This window comes from Dipteris shenzhenensis, chromosome 11 (genome assembly GCF_047967505.1).
Source record: "Dipteris shenzhenensis isolate YYH24624 ecotype China chromosome 11, Dip_SZ_1.0, whole genome shotgun sequence".
Classification (NCBI taxonomy): domain Eukaryota; kingdom Viridiplantae; phylum Streptophyta; class Polypodiopsida; order Gleicheniales; family Dipteridaceae; genus Dipteris; species Dipteris shenzhenensis.
This window is the reverse complement of record NC_141606.1, coordinates 56,416,451-56,421,544: the sequence shown is the minus strand read 5'-3', so window position 1 is coordinate 56,421,544 and position 5,094 is coordinate 56,416,451. Positions and strand designations below refer to the sequence as shown.

Here is a 5,094-nt window from a genome sequence, read left to right as displayed (position 1 = left end):
ATCAAGGTAAAGCATCCCTCAAATTTTGATATTCAATCACTTTATTTAAATATTACACTTCCCCTTTTGGATCGATCAGCCATATGTCATTATCAATTGGTGGGAAGTTTCGATGAAATGCTTCATCTTGTGTTCCAACTAAGCATGGGTTGGATACTTGTTGATTGTCAAGGCTATGCTTCTTGGAATATGAGCTCGATAAGGAAGATTCTCCTCATCTTTAAATAATGATTACCACATAAAATAAGATATGTTTGCAAATGCTAGGTACAATTCTTAAAATGAACGAAAATGGCATTTATATTTTTAGCAATGCAAGGAACATACTATAGCAATCGTGGTACACAAATTTCTCCATGTGCCTAGTGATACTTTTATTTCAATGTAAGATCAAGATGTGAAAAGTTCAATTTAAAGACACCTATATTAGTTTACACCATACTAAAGACATGATATTGATACTTTTTCCTTGAAATAAATAATTTCTTATTCATATTAGATTAAAATATTATGTTTTTGCGAGAAGGCCCAGCTTTTCGTGGATGTGAAGGGTACATGAGGGCCATTTGCTTGATACTTAGTGTTAGACATTTTAAGGATATATAGTTGAGGCAGCACGATTTTATTTGCATATCCCTTTTAGCTCGTGGTCAAATTGTTTATTTTCAAGTTATGAAGTAGGGGGTTTTTCAGCTTAGTCACAAATGTGCATAGAACATTGAATTTTAATTATAGATGTGCAACAAGCTTGAAATTTTCTAGGTTTCTATGGAATGGAAATGAGAAAGCACAAAGTTATAAAAAGCAAGGCTTAGTTTAGTGGCTTTTTCAATGGGGTAGCTTGGTGAAGGAGTTGTTGTTTACATTGGCATTTGAACTTTCTAGTCGAGTTTCTAATGGTTCGTACTTAATTCAATTTTTTAAAAAAACTTGGCATTTTTAGCTTGCTTTAAGCTTTTTTTTAAAAATCAAAATGCCGACTTATATTGCAAAAAAGGGAGGGGGAACTCCCAAATAGAATTCCCTTACTAGGGTCAACACCCCTGGCCTGTGCTAAGTATAGCAAGACGACACACCCAAGCTAACGGAATGGCACGCACACATTTTTCCTTTCTCTAGGTTTGGAGCAAAAGGGAGTTGGAATTTTTGGAGTTTTGATTGGTATGGGATAGTGTTCACAGAAAATCGACAAACTATGTCTAATGAAAGTGTGTTTTTGATAAATTTATTTTTGCAATTTTGAAAATCCATGAAGCATTTCATGTCACCTTTGAGTTATTTTTTCGACCTTTAAAAAAACTCCAAGCTAGAAATTTATAGGTTTTTGGTCTACCCATAAGTAGGCTATAGTAATCGCTCGAGTTGTTTAGTGAAAGAGAAAATCATGATCTCTTTTATTTGGCATTTGCATTTTTATGATGGGGCTAAAGTTTCACTTGCTATTTTGTTCCTTTAAATCCTAAGTCTTTCTCATCTTTTTTAATCTTTTTATCCTCTCCTTCTCTCTCTCTTAGCTTCGAGTTCACTCCCTTTCTTCCAATTCACTCCCGTTTTGTGCCCCGTTTTGTGCACCATCTCGGGCAGGCCAAGTGAATGAAATTCACACCTTTTGCACTTGGTGTATCTACAAAAGTAGGATGCCGGTACGGGAGCTTTGAATGCGTGCAAAAAATATAGGGGAAAAGGATGAAGGGAGCGATGACGAGGGAGGGAGGACAAAGGGGAAAAGGATGAAGGGAGCGATGACGAGGGAGGGTGCTACAAAGAGCAGGTGCGAGAGTGTGGAGAAGCGTGCACAGGTGGCAGGATGAGAAGGGGTTGCTGATGAGGGGTGCAACGTGGGAGGACAGGGGTGCGCCACATGGACGGGAGCCAGATATGGTACGAGATTCACGTTGAGGTCATGGCAATCTGAACAAGCATCGGGGTTGGGCGGGCGGCCACTTTTTCCCCCAAAAACTACCCAAAAAAAAAAAACAACAATAAATTGGTTTTCAAGGGATCTGCGCGACACGTGGAAGCGCGGCTGCAAGATATTTGCGCCGCCAGAGCGAAAAGGGCAACCTCAGAGGGGCGCATCGGGGCGTCCAGATGGGCGGTCACGATTGAGAGAAAGGGAAAGCCAATAAGAGGGCGACGCGTAGGGGACGAGGAGCGTGTGGGCCCAAGGGGGAGGAAGCTGGAATAAGGGCCGCTGAGGAGGGAATGGACGACAGGTCACTCTTTCCCTCTTCTTCTTCTTTTCTTCTGCTTCGTCGTCGTAGTCTTCATATCACTCTGCTTCTCGTGAAGCTCTGCTCACTGCTTTTGTTGCTTCTCCCTCGGAGCTTCGCTTCAAGTCCGTCTCCTCTCCCTGTAATCGCATTCGCACTTTACCTCCCAATCCGCATCTCTCGCCCCCTTCAAATCGGTCTCCCCCCCCCGCGGCACCCTTTACTTTCTGGAACGCATGGTTTGCCAGATTATCGCAATCCTTGCGACTTCTTAGCCTCTTCTCGCCGTATTCTACAACATTTAACCCACTTCAAGCTAGGAGGCACCTTCCTTTCTCAATCGATGCAGCAGCAATTCTCATGACACGGTTACTATCGCGGCGACGATCCCTTTCCTGACGACGGATTGACCTTCCGGACATTCTGTATAGAGTGGTCGCGATCTCTCCCACGTTAAGTGAGAGAGGTAAGGAATACGTACCTCGCGGAACCTTGCCGATATGTATATTTACAGCCATTGGCGGTAAAGGAGAAATATGGAATGAATTAGCTCTTGGATCCCGTATTAAACATCTGTGAGCAATTGTAAGCTCTTAGTGGCTAATTACTTACGAGGATGTGCACGAATTTTATTAACTGTGCACCACACGTTACTCCTGAGTGTGCCGCAAGGAAACAAATGGAGTAGTTGAAGATCTTTTTTTTGGCAGGTCTCCTCCAACACAAGCAACTCGTGTGCTTGTTAAATCGGTTCGTTTCTTGGCTTTGTCGGCGTTGTTTTGGGTAATTGCCGCACGATCCGCAGGCAGTGCGCAAACCCCCCAATCTTTTGCTCTTCTGATAACTCAGCATAGATTTGCGTCTAACCATAATAATAACGCACAACGTTGAGCAGGCCGCTTTCGCCGCGGAATTGAAAAGATCCTGCCAGTACTTCGTGCCCTCGGCCTTTTACTAACATCCTGAAACTCTTCAGCAGAACGACAATTACATGTTTCGTGTCTCTCTTTCCCCCTGTCAGATGTTTGACAACATGTCTCCAACAAATGTTTCACCAAGGCAGCGGCAACGCGTTACTACAGAAATTCCGTCTTCTCCCAAATCAGGCGATCTGCCCGAATGTTTTGTCGCGAGCTCCCCCACCGTGGCTAGACGGCGGCAGCGCCTTAGTCCAGATTCCTTCAATTGCTCCAATGAATTTTTGGATGAAAAAGTGCTCACTGCAGTTTCCAAAGCGACTGAGTGGAACCCTTTCCTTCTCTGCTTTCTCTCTTGCGTCTGCAAAAAACTCGAAGCCATTGTCAAGAGGGTTCTATGGAAAGAGTTTTGTCTCTCCCGGGCCCCCAGAATGGCATCCGATCTACTCGCTGGTTCGAGAAATGGGCACATCGATGGTGGATGGAATGCGCTAGGAAAGCTTCTGTTGTACTGTGCTGGTTGCCATGCTAGCCCAAATTTTGATGCCCCAGCGGTGGCAGGACACTGCATGCAGAAGACAAGGTTCTCCCAAACTTCGGGGAAAAGCTTCTTGATCCCTCAATGCAGATCCGATGTGCTGTATGTAACGGATCTCTGCGAGCACGAGGGAGATGCAGAAGATGTGGGCTTGTTTCGGGGAGTGTTTCGAGCCTTTGACAAGTCGAAAACAAGGAGACTGCTGACTGATAGGAGGGTGAAACTGGATGAGAGGGAGATATGCCCGTTTTGCAGAGCGAAAGTGTGGAGCATGAGCACAGCCAAGATGATTCCCAAGAGTGCAAGCAGAAGGTTAGCCGCCTTTGATGAAAACGTTGAATTCTTCGTTTGCCTCAACGGCCATATGAATGGCCAATGCTCCCTGCTGCCCCTCTCAGATTCAGAGGATTGACTGTTGCTTCACTCCAATTTTCTTCAGCGGCTACAGCTTGATTTGTGCGCAGAGTGTGCTTGCAGATTCTTGTGAATTCAGTAGTGGAGCCTTATGCTAACCAAGTCGATTAGTATCACTATCATCTACTAGTTTTGATTTCTGTTGTATTAAAAACATTCTCGAATAAAATCACGTTTTAGTTTGTCATAACCTTAAAATAGGAGGAAAGAGCTAGCTCTTCTTACACTCCACGACTAAACAAAGTTGGTTCAAGTGACATCTCCACCACCTTCTTTAGAGAGAGGAGGAATAGAGCACACTCGAAGCAAGGCTAGACACTAGTGTGCTTGAAAATGTAAACTACTTATTACATTTTGTCACTTGTATACATTTTCATATGTGTTTTTTGCACACTTGAATGGTGTGGAATGTAATTCGTATGGACTAGTTCTCTTAAATGATACAAGTATACTTCCAATGTATGAGACTAAATGAGATCCAATGAGTGCTAAACATGCTATGATCACATGGAATGAGACCTTAAATCCAACTTGTGTGGACTAGTACCAAGCCAATATGTAGGTGCACGTTTAAGTGTTTCTTATTTGAATGTACATTATTGAAAATTCATAACCCATTGCCAAGTTAGTGCAAGAAGTTGGAAAATGAGAAAAAAGTCCAAATTAAATTTAAAAAGAGGAAGGCTTTTTTCAGACTAGGCTTGGCACTCTTGGCATACTAAGGAAGCAATCCTTTACGGGTGATATTTTCTTGCCTTCACTTTGAATTCGGATCCATTTGAACTTAATCAGAGGGGAAATAATACGCTACATGGTGTAATACTTCAAGTTTCTAAAAATGTTTGAATTGAGTAAGTGGGGATGAAGAAGGTGTTATTATGCGAAAAAATCTATCAATTGTACCATTGTTCGAATTCGGTGTGATGAAAATTGTTACTATCAACGAAAGGCTTCTCTTGCTACTAGAAGTACCAAGTAGGAAGCTAACACCTTCGAGGAATAGGTATCCAAT

The 5,094-nt window shown here is 42.8% G+C and overlaps 1 pseudogene across 1 annotated transcript; it reads left to right on the top strand.

The window, feature by feature from the left end:
- The first annotated feature begins 2,226 nt into the window (after positions 1 to 2,226).
- LOC147897216 (EID1-like F-box protein 2 pseudogene) lies at positions 2,227 to 4,427 on the top strand (annotated as a pseudogene). The gene is made up of 2 exons (XR_015541786.1): positions 2,227 to 2,679; positions 2,924 to 4,427. The product of XR_015541786.1 is annotated as an EID1-like F-box protein 2 pseudogene (transcript).
- The last annotated feature ends 667 nt before the right edge of the window (positions 4,428 to 5,094 follow it).